Genomic DNA, 18,594 nt, shown 5'->3' with positions numbered 1-18,594 from the left:
CCCCCGGTTTGAGTCATCTACTTAGCATAAACTCAGGTGTGGTCCAAGGGCTCACTATGGAAAAACAAAGACACTCTTATCACTGGAGGAATTCCAAGAATTTGGAGTTTCTCTCCTCCCTAAGAACCAGGGACAAATGCCAATCCAATTATTTATTATATAACATTTGCATATTGCAATCACTCAGGAAGCTTTTAAAAATGTTCATGCCCATCAAGAAATGGGCAGAAGACATGAACAGACATTTCTGCAAAGAAGACATCCAAATGGCCAACAGACACATGAAAAAGTGCTCAACATCACTCGGCATCAGGAAAATACAAATCAAAACCTCAATGAGATACCACCTCACACCAGACAGAATGGCTAAAATTAACAAGTCAGGAAACGACAGATGTTGGGGAGGATGTGGAGAAAGGGGAACCCCCCTACACTGTTGGTGGGAATGCAAGCTGGTGCAGCCAATCTGGAAAACAGTATGGAGGTTCCTCAAAAAGTTGAAAATAGAGCTACCCTATGACCCAGCAATTGCACTACTGGATATTTACCCCAAAGATACAAATGTAGTGATCCAAAGGGGCACATGCACTCCAATGTTTACAGCAGCAATGTCCACAATAGCCAAACTATGGAAAGAGCCTAGATTTCCATCAACAGATGAATGGATAAAGAAGATGTGGTTACATATATACAATGAAATATTATGCAGCCATCAAAAAAAATGAAATCTTGCTATTTGCAATGACATGGATGGAATTAGAGGGTATTATGCTAAGCAAAATAAGTCAATCAGAGAAAGACAAGTATCATATGATCTCACTAATATGAGGAATTTGAGAAACAAGACAGAGGATCATAGGGGAAGGGAGGGAAAAATTAAACAAGACGAAACTAGAGAGGGAGATAAACCATAAGAGACTCTTACTCTCAGGAAACAAACAGGTTTGCTGGAGTGGAGGTGAGAGGGATGGGGTGGTTGGGTGATGGACATTGGGGAGGGTATGTACTATGGTGAGCACTGTGAATTGTGTAAGACTGATGAATCACAGACCTGCACCCCTGAAACAAATAATACATTATATGCGAATAAAAAAAAATGTTCATGCCTGGGTGGCTCAGTCAGTTAAGGGTTCAACTCTCTTGATTTCGGCTCAGGTCATGATCTCATGGTCGTGAGATCCAGTCCTGTGAGTCTGCTTGAGATTCTCCCTCTCCTTCTCCCTCTCCCCCTCCCCCTGCTCATGCACGCACACTCTTTCTCTCTCTCAAATAAATAAATAAACAAATGAATAAATAAATAAATAAAATCTTTAAAAAAAAAGTTCATGCTTGGATCCTACCAAGAACTAATTGGTCTGGGGTGCAACTTGGATATAAGAATTTTTAAAATCTCCTCCAGATAATTCTAACTTATCCTACAAGCTATGCTTCTGGCCTTGCTTGATCCTCTTAATTTGAACTTCTAGGATATGTGTGTTCCTCCAAATTAGATTGGGATTGTTGGTCTGGTTAATGGAGCTCCCAACATGCCACTTGGTTGGGGCTAGGGTTAGGGTTAGGGTCATGATCTATCTTGGGTCTAGGGTCTCTGTGCTGCACAACTGTGAGTGGACCCATTCACAACATAGTTCATGTGAATAATGCCCTGGATATATGCAGGGTACATACCGCACTATACAGGGGACACATGTCTTAATCTAGTCACCACACATTAAATTAGCATCAAGCAAATTTACCAAACAAACAACTTAGCAGATTTATTGGTATTTCAGACATATTTGTTAGCTTTAACAGGAATATTGTCACATCTCTGTCAGCTTTAAATTTTTATTTCAAGTTTAAAACCATCTAAAATGAATATCAGAATTTACCTAAAATGATCCTGTATATTAAGAAAAAAGTATGATGGATTCCCATAGAACATGCTAAATTTTGAGAAATTGAATATTTTTAAAAATTTACAATACTCACATAAATGTGATATATTAGAATATTCTATAAATCAGCTTTTGGAAAACTAGCCTTCAACAAATTGGAATTCTGCAAATTATATTCTTGGCTTCTGCTTATGATTAACTTCCATCATCTAAAAAAATTTGCTTATGTGAGAAATTTTAAACCCTAGTATTTTCCATCAAGATTTCCTTGTATAGCATGTGATTAAGAGATTGCATTTTGAAAGTATTTAAAATAAAAAAGGCAGAGGTAGAGAGAAGGAAGCCATGAACCACTTCTGACCAGCCAAGGTTTTTCCCAAGAACCTGGGAGGAACTCTCTAACAATGAACCAAGAAATTTGTCCAGCAGGGAAAAAAAATAAAATAAAATAAATTAGTAGAACTTGGCAACTCTGTTGGGGTAAGGGAGGTTGCATTTGACATGAAGGCCCTGATGGTACATTTCCTGAATAAAAATAGTGATTGCCTTTATGCATATTACCCTTTCAAAGTCAGGTCAAGTTACAATGTGGGTAATTTTTTATCCATCCACTTAAGGAAAGAATTTTTCAGAAAACTTCTCTTTCTACCTCAGAGTGGAATAGGAAATAAATTTTAGCAAACTTCATTTTCTGCCATCAGGAAGGGAAGGAAATTCGAATTTGTGATAATGATTGCATTTTAAGTTACCTAAGAAAAGTGCTAGGGAGACAAGAATTGCCTTCTAAAAATAAACCAAAGCAACCAAATAGAAACTTCTTGAGCCCTAGCTTCGAAAGTGTTCACTCTGAATTCCAAACCTCTAGTTTTCAGGTTCTTTCTGAGGTTGTTGGTGAGGACTGACCAACCCTGAGGACTGACCCTGTAGGACTCAATAAGAATCCTAATAAATATGAAGCTATGGTTGGGAGTCTTTGAAAAATAAGTAAAATTTCCCAACTCATTCCACAAACCTCAATTATCTCATACTATTAGGGGATCTAGAAATACAGAGTCAGAGTTAAGAGTTCTGAGCAATTTGTTTTCAAAGACTCATTCAAATGGGCTAAAGGTGCATATTAGTTTGGCTTTTACACCTCCTGCTGCTGAAGAGGATAAATAATTACAGTGATTTATCTTTGAAATGTGCAGCTCGAATTTGGATGTGGAAAAGTCACATAATGGCGTCAGCACTTCAGCCCGAAGTAAATAAAATGGTGAAATATATTTAGCACATGATAACACAAAGCACTGAGAAACAGAGATAATAAGAAGAAACTGTCTTTACATATCAGAGAACTTTACAAAATAGCAAGCTTTTACAAAAAGGAAATAATTACAGAAAATAGAAACAGTGGGAAAAACCAGAAAGTCTTCCAAGTTCCAAATTTCCATCCTAATTCTAGCTCTCAAAAGGTAGGTCAGTTTCTCAGGCTCTTTGCCCGGGTTTCTTCTTTCTAACTTTTCAGCCTCCCTCCGTGTGGTAAGTGCTTAATTCTGGAAGCAGTAGAGCATTTGCTTAGATGTCTAATGCCTTTCAAGGCTAATGTGACTATTCAAGCAAGTGGTGGCTTCCATTCCCTTTCCAGATGCCCCTGAGAGGCACTTTGGCAGGACTGTGGTGCCATAAAGGAGATTTTACCCTCCAAGAAAGGCTGCTTTCCAGTTTTCTCTTTCTTTTACCATAGACTAGGTTTGCACACAAATATTAATTTGCTTCAAAGGACTTGGAAGGTCCACTCAGTCAAACAACTGACTTTTTAACTGACTTTGCCATTGAATGCAAACAAAGAGCAGCCCAATAGTTTGTGTGCTGGAAATAGTCTTGGATACATCTATGCACAGAATCTTGCCCTGCCCCACCTCTTCCTGAACCTCTCCCCATGCCCCATTCCTGCCACCTGAAACTGCTTGTGTGTTGGTCATCACTGATGGCCTCCTAGTTGCTAGATCCAAGTGACCATCTATCAATTCATGTCTTATTTTCCAGATCACAGAAAGTTGATGCTGTTTATCAGTTGATCAATAGAAGACATTGATAATGTTTTGTTTTTCTTCAGCATCTCTAACCACTCCTTCACAGTCTTCATTAAGAAGATCTCTTTCTCTATGCATTACTTAAATGTGAACTTTCTGCAGAAATCCATCAGGGACTCTCTTCTTACTCATCTCCTTACTCCTGTGTAATTTTTTTTCATTCCTTTGCTTTCATTGTCACCTTTAGATTAATGATTCCCATCTTATGTCTCTAGCCTATCTCTCTCCTGAGTTGTTTTTTTTTTTAAGATTTATTTGAGAGAGAGAGAGCACGCGCACGCACGTGCACACACACACGTGTGAGCCTGGGGGGAGTGGAGGACAGGGCGGCAGGGAGAGGAAGATGGAAAGAATCCCAAGCAGACTCTGAGTTGAATGCAGAGCCTAGTGTGGGTCTTGATGTCACGACCCATGAGATCATGACCTGAGCCAAAACCAAGAGCCAAATGCTCAACCAACTAAGCCACCCATCTCTCTCCTAAGTTTTAATCTCTGGGGAAGCAGAGAATGGAGGGATTCAGAGAGGAGGAACACATACAGGGGACCAGAGCCTTCAGATTCAGAAACTCTGTTGCTCCTTTAGTGTCCTAAACTTAAAAAGAAAAAAAAGAAAGTATGTAGAGTCTGCTGTCTGCTTTGCCTGACATCTTAATGTTGGTATCATTGGCTGTAATTTCGCTTAGGGAAAAAAAAATTAATCATGTGACCATTTTTTTCTATGTTAATATTCATGTAGGCAGGTTGGAAATTTGACAATTCTCTTAAATTATATGTCAGTATTTCAGGGCAAGACTGAAAGGACATGTGATAAAAAGAAAAAGCTAGGGCACCTGGGTGGCTCAGTCGGTTAAGCGTCTCCCTTCAGCTCAGGTCATGATCCCAGGGTCCTGGGATCGAGTCCCACATCGGGCTCCCCACTCTGTGGGGAGCCTGCTTCTTTCTCTCCCTCTGCCTGCCGCTCTCCCTGCTTGTGTGCATGCTCTCTTTCTCTCTCTCTCTCTGTGAAATAAATGAATGAAATCTTAAAAAAGAAAAGAAAAGAAAAAGCTGAAGTGTCAGTATAGAGCAATGGTCAATGACTTCTTTCTAGTATTTCTTATACTAATATTAATATTTATACTGATTTGTGCTACTATCAAGTAGGACGAGTGGCTGCAGATAAAAGAAATTTGGATTCCCCAAATAACAGTTTATTCCAGTCTTCATGGACATCTGAATTTCGGTAGTCCTGAGCCGTGATGGTGGTTTTGCTTTACTAAGATAAGACCTCAGGAAAAAGCTCCTTTTAGCTTTCTTTTCTCCCAACCCCAGGCGGTGGCCTCCTTCCCCTGGTCCAGTGTGACCAGTCACCATATCCATGTTCTCAGGAGCAAAGGGCATGCTCACATAGTCCTTTAAGGATGTTTTCTTGGAAGTTTTCCAGTAGCACTTCTACCTATGTCACTGGCCAAATCTTACACACACTGCTGCCTGCAGCTAAGAGAAAAGTTGTACAATGTGGTCTTTATTCCAGGCAGCAATGTGTCCCTGCCAAACATTGTGCTTCAACTACTTTGGATGAAGTGGAGAATAGATGGGGGAAGGTGGGCCACCAGAAGTCTCAACAATACAAACAATGAACGAATCCAGGAGAAAATATCTAGATTTATTTGATGACAACAGGTGATGGAAATGCTACTTCTTCATGAAGATTCTGTAGAGAAAAAAAGATATTTGCATGGAAAAAACCAGTGAACTTGCAGGGTTCTTTTCAAGGGCCCGCAGGCTCACTCAGCTTCAAGTGCATCACAGGATAGATGGGCTTTGGGGCCCATGGGCCATTTTCCTGAGAGGTGGGAAGCAGGGAGCCCTCATCCCAGAAGCTTAGAAAGCTGTAGAGCTGTAAGTGGCCAAATCCTGGTGGGTGGACTTGTCTGAGCAGCCACCAGCTTAGGATTGCTCCCCACACAAGTGCCTCTGTTATTTTGTGCAGTTCATCTCTAAGCATTGAAATGAGGACTCCCACCACTTCTCTTGAATTTACAGACTCCTCTGTGGGGATTTTTCTCCCTGCTAGTGAACTTCAATCTTCCTTTGTTCAGAATCTTTCTTCTTCCTGGGTTCTTATCCCTTCAATATGACCACAACCACAAGAATGTGATCTTTGCACACAACATTCACCAAATCCTGCAAAACAGCCTCAAGGGACCATTCCTAGTACTTAAGGAGATTTCTGTTTATTTCCTCTTCTTTCTTTGTCTGGCAAAGCCACCTTCATTGAGTGGGGATAGCTTTCCTGGCTTTTGTGGCATTTCTAAGCTGTAGTGAGCCTTAGATGAAAGGGGTTAAAAAAAGAAGGAAACAACAACAATAAAATTCTTAACTTTCCCTGAACTAATCAGCTGCATAATATTTGAAATACCGGTGTTCTGAGAGATAAAATAATGTTGGGTAAATATTTCACATGTACAAATAATTTCATTTCATAACTGTGTTTTAGAAATGCTTTGCTCTTAGTCAAACAGATTCACTATCTGCTTTTCTAAGTTAGGTTTCAATCTATACATCAAATGGGCGATGCAGTAGGACATTTTGGGAAGGGACTCAAGAAACTGTGAAGAATGGCTGCCTGTCTACACCCAGAGAACTGAGGTAATGGTAACTCCTGAGCCCCTCCAGGGTAAACTTTGACTTGCCCTTCAGCACACCTAAGTGCCAAGACTTGCACTCGGACAATGTCTCCTTAAAGTAATACAAAATGTAAAAAGAGATGGTGCACCTGGGTGGCTCAGATGGTTAAGCTTCTTCCTTTGGCTAAGGTCATGATCCCAGGGTCCTGGGATAGAGTCAAGCATCAGGCTCCCTGCTCAGTGGGGAGCCTGCTTCTCCCTCTGCCTCTCTCTCTATCTCTTATGAATAAATAAATAAAATCTTTTTTTAAAAAATGTAAAAAGAGAAAGAGGAGGTCCTTCTCCATCCCCATGTAAACTGACAGAGGCAGTGTGAAAAAAGCAAAGCTTTAGAGATAGGTATACCAGCCTGGGCTCAAATTCCAGGTCTTCACTTAGCTATACTTCGAGCCAGTTACTTAGCCCCTCTGATAAGAAGGCAATGAGCATTAAAAGTCAGCATGGGTTCATTTACTAAATCTTAGGTCAAACTAACAATTTTATTTTTTATAAGGTCACTACACTATGCGTAGACAGAATGCATTTTAATTTTGGCACACTATTAGAGAAAAATTTCAAGACATGCTTGTGGTCACAATGAATAACTGCAAACTGGATAGTTATTAAATGTGAGTTTGGAGCTGGTTGAACAACAACATACAAAAGTATGTATTAATGTATCAATTCCACCTGGAAAAAGTATCTCTGATAGTAGAAAAGTCTTGGCCCCTGTTGTATTCAAGATTTTCTCAACAACGTGAATAAAAATGTATTAAAAGCCTGGGTAGTTTAACAGATGACAGAATCAAAATTCAAAAATGATCTCAATAACCTAAAAGAGTAGCTGAAATAAGGGCTATTAAAAGCTGTGTAGAGTTCAGCATTTAGATTCATAGCTACCTGGCATATGGGTATCATACAGGGTTGGGGATGGTGTCAGGTCAGCATGACCAGAGGAAGTACACAGGACTCTCTTGGCTAGTACATATGGAGAGAGTCAGGGAGACGAGATGACCAGCTTGAAAGGGGTTCCATTGGCCAAAGCTGGGAAAATTTGAACAGCCAAATCTTAATGACTGTATGGGTTATAACCAGTTGAATAAAAAAAGAATCCATGAGCTTATATTGAGTAATTGAATGAATACGTGAGGCAGGAAAGTCTATGTTATAGTAGAACGCTAAGTAAGAAGTGTAGATGGAATGATGGACATAGAAAAAAAATCACCATTTGGCAAAAATCATAGTGATAATTGATTCAGATAAAAATCATCAATGGAAGTTAATACTGGTGGGTGGAAGTACACAATACTTAGTAATTAACTTCACAGTTGAGAAACCTGTCCATTTTATCTAAGTTTAAAAGTCAGTATCACCAGAAATAGGACAAATTGACATCATGTGCCTCCTGATATGATGTACTAAGAGGAACATGGCATCACGTACATGGCATTCCTGTCAAAAGTTAACAACTGGGATCTAATCATGAGGAAATGGAAGATAAATATAAATTGAGGGAAATTCTATCAAAATAACTGATCAGTCAAGGTCACAAAGGTGAAAAAAGGAAGGAGGAACTATTCTAGATTGAAGAGCCTAGACTAGAGACATGAACCAAAAAGGAAAGAGTGTTTATTAAGAATGCCATTGAGGAAATCAACAAAATTTGAATGGGATTTATGTATTGGGTGCTAATATTATATTGATATCAGCATCCTAATTTTGATTATTATAGTGTAGTAATATAGGAGGGTATCCTTGTGTTTTGGAAAACATGTAGGAGTAATCGGTGTCATATCCATAACTTACTCTCAAATTATTTAGCGAATTAGAGATAGTGAGAATGGGAAAAGGATGAAACAAACGGGGTAAAATGTTAACAATTGGGGAATCCAAGTAAAGGATGCACTGTTTCTACAGCTTTTCAGAAAGTTTTAAATAATTTCAAATACAAGTTTTTAAAAATCACTTACATAAGTTCAACTGAGACACATGAACTAGCAAAGTGTTAGAGGAGAAATTGCAACCTGAGAGTAGCTCAAGACTCATTCTACCTGACCCTCAGGTCTTGAAGAGTTCCCGCACCCATCTGGCCAAGTCAAAGGCGAACCTTCATGTCACGCACCATTTGACCACAAGTATGAGCAGTAAAGTAGTCAGCCAGGCTTCCTGAAGTCAGAAACTTGCATTAGTAAATGCTCTGACGACCAAAGCAGCTGCTCACTGGTGTCTATTTCTCTCTTGGCCACATGGTCACTCATCTCTGCTTTTCTCTGCATTGGCTTCTTCCATCTCTCTCTCTGCACATCAGATGGTCTTGCTTCTCTGTGCACACAGCAGAAAATGACCTTATGTATCTTTGCAAATGGTTGACAGAGAACGTAATTGGCCCAGTTGAGTCAGGTACCCACCCTGGCCTAGTCAACTGATGCAAGGAGGTTGGGGTGATGTAATCCTGCCTACTTGGCCTCAGGAGAATGTGGGAAGCAGACGTTTCAAGAAGAGGCACGAGCAGCCTATGTCAGCAAAAGAACAAATGAGCCAGAATTGGATGAAAGGCCCAGCTTGATGAGTGAAGAAGTCAAAGACATCTGGTTCTCTAGGATAGCTCAATATGCAGGTGCTAGAGCATGACCATACCACAGAAGACAGAACCCATCAAATCATCAGGAATACAATAGCAACAAATGTAGGCAGGTGTGTTGAACTAGTGAATCAAATACCAAATACTCAAATAGTCCTGCTGCTGTGAGCGATGTGTTTTCTAACATGGAAACTAGCTCTTGATGAAATTCTAAATAAAATGATGTACAATGTTTCCTTGATTTACATGGTAGTTGGGCACTTGGAAAATTCACTGCATTTTGAAAGCTTGCAAAAATATCTTGTGTTTAACATGGAAAGGGCAGTTAGGTTGTGTTTAACATGGAAAGCGCATGGAAATTGTTCAGTTGGAACTAGAGGTCGCCCACCTTTCAGTGCTGGTGTTTCTCTACAAGGCTTCCCTAGACATTTTGAAGAAGCGCAGTCAGACAAACAGGCTTTTAACCTACAGGAATATTCTGCTGCACAGTCCAAACTCTTGTAGGATGAAGGATCAGTCTTGATTATGTGGGACTCCCAGACATTGCAGCATGCCCAGCATCCTGGACCCCTCCCTCATGGCAGTAACCTCCCTCCAAATTATTATGTCAAGCCCAAAATGCCCCCACCTTCCTCCAGAATGCTCCCCAAGGCCAGTGTTAGCACTATTGATGACCACTAGTTTATTTTTTATTTTTTTAAGATTTTATTTATTTATTTGAGACAGAGAGAATGAGAGACAGAGAACATGAGAGGGAGGAGGGTCAGAGGGAGAAGCAGACTCCCCGCCGAGCAGGGAGCCCGATGCAGGACTCGATCCCGGGACTCCAGGATCATGACCTGAGCCGAAGGCAGTCGCTTAACCAACTGAGCCACCCAGGCGCCCGATGACCACTAGTTTAGAGATTAGTTTACCTCTGCCAGGAGTGGTCAGTGGGTGATTTCTGCTTTATTGGAAGCTTTGTCTAAGTAAATCCCTTCCAACCCTAACAGTCAACAAGCCCATGATTAAATCTCATGAAGCCATCACTTGTTCTCCTTCTGAAATATTACAGGTTTGTTTGTTTGTTTTTAAACTCCTTTGCTATTCAAGAAGATACTCAACTTTATGCCAATACTTAAAAGCTATGTTATTCAGGACAGGCCTCTTTTAGCTCCGAATAAGAAGCCACGCACTAAGGAGGAATTCACGATCTTAACTTGGAAATACAAGTGTGGAGCTGATTGCAGAAGAGCTTGCTCTGGGAATTGGGTGAGTCTTTGGGGTTTTGTCTGTCTGTCCCTCTCTTTCTCTTCCTCTTTCTCTCTTTTTTTCTTCCTCCCCTCTTCTTTTCCCTCCCTCTCGCCCTCTTTCTCTCTCTCTCTCTCTCTCTCTCTCTCTGTGTATGGGCTGAATGCAGGCTCTCTCCTGGTGATGGGCAGACAGCTACTGTCCATTCACATTCTATCTGTTCTGGGAAAGGCCTCTGCCTCTCCTCTCCTGCACCAAACTATGCCCACACGTCTAGGAGAAAACTAGGACTGGGAAAGAATTAAAATTATGAGTAGCTGTTTAGTGCCTCTATTCCCTAACTGTAAGATCTATGAGGACAAGACCTTGTCTTTCTTATTCATTGCCATATCTGAGCAACCAGCATGGCATTGCCCATTCTAGTCACTTAAAAAATACTGAATGAATGAATTGTTCAGTTGGAACTAGAGGTCGCCCACCTTTCAGTGCTGGTGTTTCCCTACAAGACTTCCCTAGACATTTTGAAAACATGGGCAAAAGGCAGCAGAAGCTGTGTGTTTTCTAAGCAGGCATTAGACTGGCTGATGGTGCAGAGATGTAGAAGCAAAATAGAGAAATCCAGTGGAAATCATCCTCTTCACTCCAGATCTACCCAAGGGGCTTCTCCACCCAGAATTATCCAAGTTCATCCTCATCTTCCTTTGGTCTGAGGAATCCTCATGGGAGACTAAAATCAGCATTAAAGAAATTGACTAATTGATTCAATTAGTATATTATTGAGGTCATTTCAACTCATTAAGCCACTTTAAAATTTCATTTTGGTTCTGTGTATCCTTCTACATATTGTTCTTTGTAGTGCACTAATAGAATTAGACATTGCACGGAGTCATAGTAAAAGGGTTCTTTTGCATCATCACAGACTCGAAGGCCAGTCTACACTCTATGAAGCACTTTGCCACACTTAAAAGCATGGCATTACATATTATTCTAAACATCTTCCAAGTCATAGGGGTCTTTTATTTTTCTTTATGTGAAATTAAAAAAATTAAGTCAGGTTGCATTTAAAATCAGAGCAGAACTGGGTGGGCCAGAATGCTAATGTTTAAAAAATGTGAACAACATCCTTAATATAGCTGTTTGTGACTAACCCAGTGGGTGTGACACCCAGAGGAAAACAATAAGCTCACTTATCACGAGTTTGAAAAGTTAGAGTTTAGAACTCTGTGCTATTTTTTTAACATAAAAATTATTCAAGGAATTACCCGTTTTATTTAAGAAAAGATTGTAGATGGAAAGTTAGGCATTTCCATTTTTAAATGGAAAAAAGTTTAGTGAACAAATCAAAAAAATGCAATCTATGCCCCTCTCCCAAATGTCATGTCTTTTAAAAATAGTGTCTTTTGTGGTGCCTGGGTGGTGCAGTTGATTAAGCATCTGCCTCTTGATTTCGGCTCAGGTTATGATCTCAGGTTCGTGAGATTGAGCCCTGAGTCAGGCTCAGTCCTGGGCATGGAGCTTGCTTAGGATTCTCTCCATCCCTCTCACTCTGCCCCACCCTACTGCATACATGTGCCCACACACTCTCTCTCAAAAAAAAAAAAAAAAAATTGGGGGGGGGGAGCGCCTGGATGGCTCAGTTGGTTAAGCATCTACAGGGTCCTGGGTTCGAGCCCCACGTCGGGTTCTCTGCTCAGCGGGAAGTCTGCTTCTCCCTCTCCCGCTGCCCCTCCCCCCTGCTCATGCTCTCTCTCTCTCAAATAAATAAATAAAATCTTTTAAAAAATTGTATCTTTTGCTAATGATCTCATTTTACTGCAACTGCTATAGCAAATACAATGTATATCCAACAGCAGAATCAATTCCATGAACAACTTTTACCTTTGTAGCAAAACTGGTCTTATAGTCAATCTATAGGTACACTTTATAAAAATCACTAAAGTATAGCCATAGTTTAATCTATTGATCATCCAAATGCCAGGCAATTTCTAAGCACTTTGTCAACAGCACGTTTAACTCTCACAAGAAATCATTTGATAGGTACTTCTATAAATACCCCCATTTTACAGATGAGAAAACAAAGACTTGGAGAAGCTGAATAACCAGTCCAAAGTCACACTGCTAATCAGAGTTGGAGCTGGGACTAAAATTTGGGCTCACTGACTTCTAGTCACAGTTCTGCATTGCCTCTTTGGACCTATGCAGTGTATTTCACAAATGCACATACTTCTGCGTTTATGTACAAAGGAGATTGTAGAATTGAGACAAATATTCAACACTCTTCTTAATGATCCATCTTTTCAATGCAATTTAAAAAATTACCTTTTTCAGTCACTTGTGAGCATCACTATACTATAGCCATGAATAAAATGGCTGAGAAGACAATCTAACCCCAAAGATGAATTTGAGATATGAATTGCACAAGTACCATGCATGACCTACCCAAATGGAAATGATTGAAAAACCACTTACGTGTTTGCCCCCTTGGGCTTCTGGATCTTCTAATCAGAGAGGGCCCACCCTAGCTACAAAAGAAGAAGGAGAAAGAGAAAAAAAAAGAAGTGTAAGAATGTCTGAACCCATATAAATTAACTATATTTTCCTATTTTCTGTATTTCTGACATTCTGGCATCTGGGCCCTTGCTGATCAGGGTTAGCTCATTTCTAGAGAAGCCAGATACCTCAGAACAGTCCCTACACCCCACAGCCTGCTGACATTATTCAAACTACCAAATCCTAAGCCCGCTTACCATGCCTCACCCATTCCTTCCCGTGAAAACCACAATAAAGGTTTTGCCTCTTTTCCCCTTGCTTCCTCTGCTTCTTGACTCACCCTGGTGCTTCCCTATGTGCCCCTCCATGGCATGCCATGACGCTTGTTTCTAGGGATTTGTGGGTATAAAAAAATTATTCCTTTATATCAGTCATGACTGTGTCTGTATATCTTACCATACTTGATTAAAAGAAATCTGGGGTACATTTTAAAACACACATCCTAAATGAGAATTAATATGTGTACAATAAATCGATGAACTATGAAGTCTGCTCAGTGGGTTTCAAGGCTGTTCATTCATTCCACAGGCATTTCTACAATGCATATGATGTGCTGGAGACACTCTGCTAGGCACAGTTTCCCAGTAAGTTCCCAGCACAATCATTCCCTCTCTGCTGGATATTCCGGTAAGTGGTTCAGAGACATCAAAATCTACCTACATGAAAATGAAATCAAGGAGTTCACCATGGCCTTCTCTCCAGCAGTGGTGTGGATGCAGGGAACCTGGAATTATGTTCCCTGACTCCTCCATGGATTTTTGTACCTGAACATGCTCATGAAAGCTGCAGGTATTATCATTTATCTCATTTGAACAATTACCAAATGTGCGACGTGCATTCAAGTTGTTCATTAATTAGCTGCAATGGTTACTTAAAAGCAAGATGTAACACAAAGGGGTTAATTAAGATCTCCAAATTCCAACTTGGTACTGAGGACAAAGACAGCTTCTTGTTCAAGATTCCCCAAATTGGGCATAGCTTCTGTGTTTTAAAGTCGGTGGCTAGCCTAAATATCTATTCATCTTCAATCTCATAGTTTCTGAGTTTGAAAAAAATACACTGAAACAAAGATGATGGATAGGATGAGATAAAGGCCCTGTTCATACAATTAAAATAATGGCTCGTGCAAATTGGGTCAATGATTTGGGATTTTTTTCCAATGGCAGATTTATCATCAATGATTGAAAGAGAAAAAAGAAAGTCAAAATATTGGCTGGATAAGACAATAGCCTTAATGTGCTCCTAAACATAGTGACTGTGGAACAACAATTTATCAGGATTTTATAGTCAGTATTAAGCAGACAGAATTTAACACACAAATTTGCCTCCAATTAACCAGTAGGTGTCACTGTTTAAATGTATTGGCAACAGTCTTCCAACGAGTTCTATGTAAGGAAGCTCAACAGAAAAGAATCAAACACTTTTGAGTAACTTACAACTTGTTCAAACCCACATAGAGAATGCTTACAAACCCATACTCATAATTTGTAATTCAAATTAAGTAGTGACTTGATTTCTTATTGTTAAAACAATTATTGGAAAATCAGTCTAAACTTAGCGGTGGTATACCCACAAATGATTCAAATTCAAAATTTTTTACAAATTTTTAAAAACAAAGAGTCTAATATAACAGGCCTACTTTTCATGGGAAAGTAAAGATGCTGCTACATTTTAGGACAGGATTTCGATTTTTAAGAACTATTGACGTTCTCTAGCTCTCTGTATATAATTTTGAGTGAAAGAAAACATTACGTTTACATGTATGGAAGAAGATGGGGGTGTATAATTGTATCCACCACCTATGTACAATGAGTCTTGTATGAACTTGTCTGTCCAGGGAGATCATGAATGTAAAAGTGTTTTTGAAAAATTGCAAAGTGGTTTTTACATGCAAGGTAAGACTTCTTCCCACTTACACAGTGTGGTTCTTCTGTACTTCCCACAAAGAGTGGCTCCAGAAAAGGGAAGAGAACTGAGACGTATGAAACACCTACTTTTGTGAGAAGGCATTATTATGAGAACAATATAAATTAATAATATTAATAATGCTTGTTTTTATTATTATCATTAAGAAGGCGTTATTATAGTTCATTTAGCTTTACAACCACTCAGTGGGGTAAGTATTATTTTCCTATTTGCAAATGGGAAAAGGCAGACTAGTAGCCTGAGAAAATTGGGAAACCTGTCTTACCCCAAAGCCTGGGTTCTTTCTACTGAGTCACCATGTGATTTGAATGTTTATAAATTGAATTGTATTCTTCATGTTTGCTGCAGTAAATCAAAATTCAGTTAGAGAATCCTGCTAATGAGAGAAAACCAGTGATAAAACATTATGCAGAGAAGGAAATAGTAAAGTAAAAGATTCCACCTAAATTAGTATGTGAAGATTGTGGTTAAGTAGGCCCTACATACTAATCAATAGAAAACTTGTGATTCAGCGCCCTAGGATCTATCTAATAGATTCTCTTGTTTCTAGACCAGCAGTCTTCAGACATCATTTCATCCCTCTTTGTGGCATCTCAGAGTAACGTGGCAGAATTTCAACAATCTTAAGAAGAATACTCATGAGTCTTTTACTATCTCTGCTAATGCAAAGTAACTGGTTAATACAAACTAGAAGCCTGACTTACAATATAGTTTCAAAGAAACAAAGTAAAACTCCACACTACTCTTTCCCTATTCTTGGTAGAACTGTTCCATATTTGCACTTGAACATAGTAAGACGAACACTTAAATTAGCACAAGCTCCTATGCTCAAGCTGGAAAGGCTTCAAATCAATATGGTTTTGTTTGTTTGTTTGTTTGTTTTTCTCTTGCTTGGCCTTTAAGGAGAAAGGGAGAGGGACACTGAGCTCAGTTGAATTGGCTATGGACTGAATTAAGTAATCTTCACCCAAAAATATTTCCTTCCAATTCAATATGCTCCCCCTCTTCCAAACCTATACAGACAGACCAAGAGTTTCTATGTCGATAGAGAAACTTCCAAATGCAACACTAATCAGGTTGTTTCTTGTTTTGAATTCTTTAGTGGACTTCAGAGACCATACTTCATGGTTTCAAGATGGCTTACCTCACCTGTACCTCTCTCCCTCCCCTCCCAGAGCCCTACTTCTCTTCCTTTCATTCCCAACTAAAGCTGACACTCTGGGAAAGAGGGCTTCCCACACTGCTCCTTTAGCATCTTGGACATAATTCATATTTTGTCATTATAAATGTGGCTCAATAAAATCTATCCCTCACTAACTGAGCTCTGTGAGACAGATGCTGGGTTATTTATCTGCACATCCCAAGTGTCTAACAGTGACTGGCTCATAGCCAGTTCTCAGATGCTGGCAGGATGCTCATTTCCAAACTACTTAGACACTCTTTCTTTTCCTCTTTCCTTCCCTTCTTGAACAATTCAATTCTAAAGCCATTAGATAGGCTCAAGCAAGGTAAATTTTACATTGGCAAGCTTAGGGAATTACAAATATGGATAGAAAAACTAAAACAAAATCTACGATGGTGCAACAGAATTGGAGGTGTTGGTATAAACTCCTGGATATAAATATAAGTAGAGAGTAGGTAAATATAAATATGCACACACACATACATACACAGTCCCTAATTCTGTTCACTCAGACAGCCTGGGAACAGTAACACATCAAAAGTATGAGCACATCTAGACTGAGGTCTTGGTTTCTAATTACCATTCTCTGCTAAAGAGAACCAAGGATCTTTTGAAAATGGCTGATTCTAGGACTGGGTCACAGAAAATACAAGGTAAGCATGGAATATGTTGGACTAGGAAGTAAGGAAGTGCTAAAGAATGATGGAGACATGTCAAAAGTCAGCTTAAATGGTTTCCCACTGACCAAATCTGGGACACTGTGAGCATCAAACAAATATAGAATGGATTGTAACCGTTTATTCAAATAGGATACCATAAGTGCATACTTAGATTACTTATGATTCCATAAATACCTGAATAAAATGGAAAGTTTGATGAGTTAGGATATTTATAAAGCTTCAAAGCACTTTCTCCCAAAATATGTATTAATCACAAAGGGAAAAAGAGTGAATTTATAGTGGTGAAGCCTGGCAGAGGCTTAATCAAGTGAATTAAGTTCAGTTAACAGGACACATCAAAATCACTCCACCTAGAGGATGCAATGTGATACTTCTGTGATACTCTTGCTACAGAAACACAACCTGAATCTAATCAGACAAATCCAAACTGACAAAGGGACATTCTACAAAATGGTTGGCCTGTCGTCTTCACAAGTGTCCCGATCATGAAAGTCAGAAGACACCGAGGAATTGTTACAGATTGAAGAAGCCTAAGGAGATGTGACAGGAAATGCAATACATTATCCTGAACAGGAGCTTTTTACTACAAACGACAACCAGTGATTGAATGCGGTTTGGGCAGTAGATGTAGTAAATTATCATTAATTTCCTGATTTTAATGGTTGTATTGGAGCATCTCGTCGGTATCTTATTGTCAAATGATTTTTTTAAGTGTTCTTTGCACTGTAGTTGCAACTTTTTCCTCTAGGTTTTAGATTACTTTCATATTTAAAAAGTATTAAAAAACAAAGTAGACCATGCCGTTAGTATTTTAAAATTCTAAGCCGAACGCAAGTTAGAGTCCTAAGATTTTAGAGCTGTGATGCATACTGTCTCCGCCTTCAAGGAGCTAATGGAAGAACTGCGTGCACACAATTAATTTTGCTAAAAGGAAAATGGGAGAGATTGATCTCTGACTTTTCTGCAGGGGCAGCTTTCTAACTAAGCTTTCACAGCAGAGGCGCCCGCCCCCGCCCGGCCGGCTCTCGCTCTGCAGCCGGGAACCCGAGCCCGGCTGCGCCGCCGAGTCCCCACCCCGGCTCGGCCCAGCGAGCCGCTGACGCCGCGCAGCCCCGGCCGGGGAGACGCTCGCCGGACGCCCGCCCGCCCGCCCGCCCGCGCCCCACGCCCCACGCCCCACGCCTCCCCGCCCGCCCGCCCGCCCGCGCCCCACGCCCCACGCCTCCCCGCCCGCCGGCCCGCCAGCCCCCCGCCCGCCGGACGCCCGCCCGCGCCCCCCCGCCGGCCGGCCCGCCAGCCCCACGCCCGCCGGACGCCCGCCCGCGCCACCCCCCCACCCCCGGCCCGCCCGCCAGCCCCCCGCCCGCCGGCCCGCCAGCCCCCAACCCCAGCCCGCTGGCCCTCGCCCAACTCGCTCGCCGCGCCGTCTCCCGCCGGCGGGAAGCGAGGCCGCGCGACGTGTGTGTTGGGGGGAGGAGTGGGGAAGGGTGCGTCTCTCCCAGCTAGAAGGCGGAATTCTTGGGCCCAAGGCACGGTGTGCTCGGTGAAATTTGGTCAACGAATAAATAAAATTTTTAAGTAAAAAAAAAAAAAAAAAGCAAACATCTACCAGGAGTGGGGTTCGAACCCACGCGGACATTGTCCATTGGATCTTAAGTCCAACGCCTTAACCACTCGGCCATCCTGGTTCAGGCGAACGGTCTGCTTTTCACTCTTCCTACAAGCTGTATTCCATCGTCCTCGCACCCTCCCTCAAGAATTTCTGAGGATCCTTCGCTGCCGCTTTCCCGGTTTTCCCATCCCGAGCTGGAGCGACCTCCCCGCCAGAGCCTCCGTTTTCCGCC

The 18,594-nt window shown here is 40.9% G+C and overlaps 2 long non-coding RNA genes and 1 other non-coding gene across 3 annotated transcripts; 1 reads left to right on the top strand and 2 right to left on the bottom strand.

Annotated features, from left to right (window-relative positions):
• Positions 1-1,264: 1,264 nt before the first annotated feature.
• On the bottom strand, positions 1,265-18,500 carry LOC129045538 (uncharacterized). Its single transcript, XR_010413406.1, has 3 exons — positions 18,360-18,500; positions 12,881-12,933; positions 1,265-5,645 (listed from the first exon to the last, which is right to left on the bottom strand). It is a non-coding gene; the product is annotated as an uncharacterized LOC129045538 (long non-coding RNA).
• Positions 6,100-17,761, top strand: LOC123836701 (uncharacterized). The gene is made up of 4 exons (XR_010413407.1): positions 6,100-6,583; positions 10,319-10,432; positions 13,490-13,750; positions 15,438-17,761. It is a non-coding gene; the product is annotated as an uncharacterized LOC123836701 (long non-coding RNA).
• On the bottom strand, positions 18,357-18,438 carry TRNAL-UAA (transfer RNA leucine (anticodon UAA)). Its single transcript has one exon. It is a non-coding gene; the product is annotated as a tRNA-Leu (tRNA).
• Positions 18,501-18,594: the final 94 nt, after the last annotated feature.

Source organism: Mirounga angustirostris, unplaced genomic scaffold, assembly GCF_029215605.1.
Source record: "Mirounga angustirostris isolate CCGP_5_RB_7025 unplaced genomic scaffold, mMirAng1.0.hap1 SCAF_8, whole genome shotgun sequence".
Taxonomy (NCBI): Eukaryota; Metazoa; Chordata; class Mammalia; order Carnivora; family Phocidae; genus Mirounga; species Mirounga angustirostris.
The sequence above is the reverse complement of the archived record's forward strand: the minus strand, read 5'-3'. Positions and strand labels throughout refer to the sequence as shown.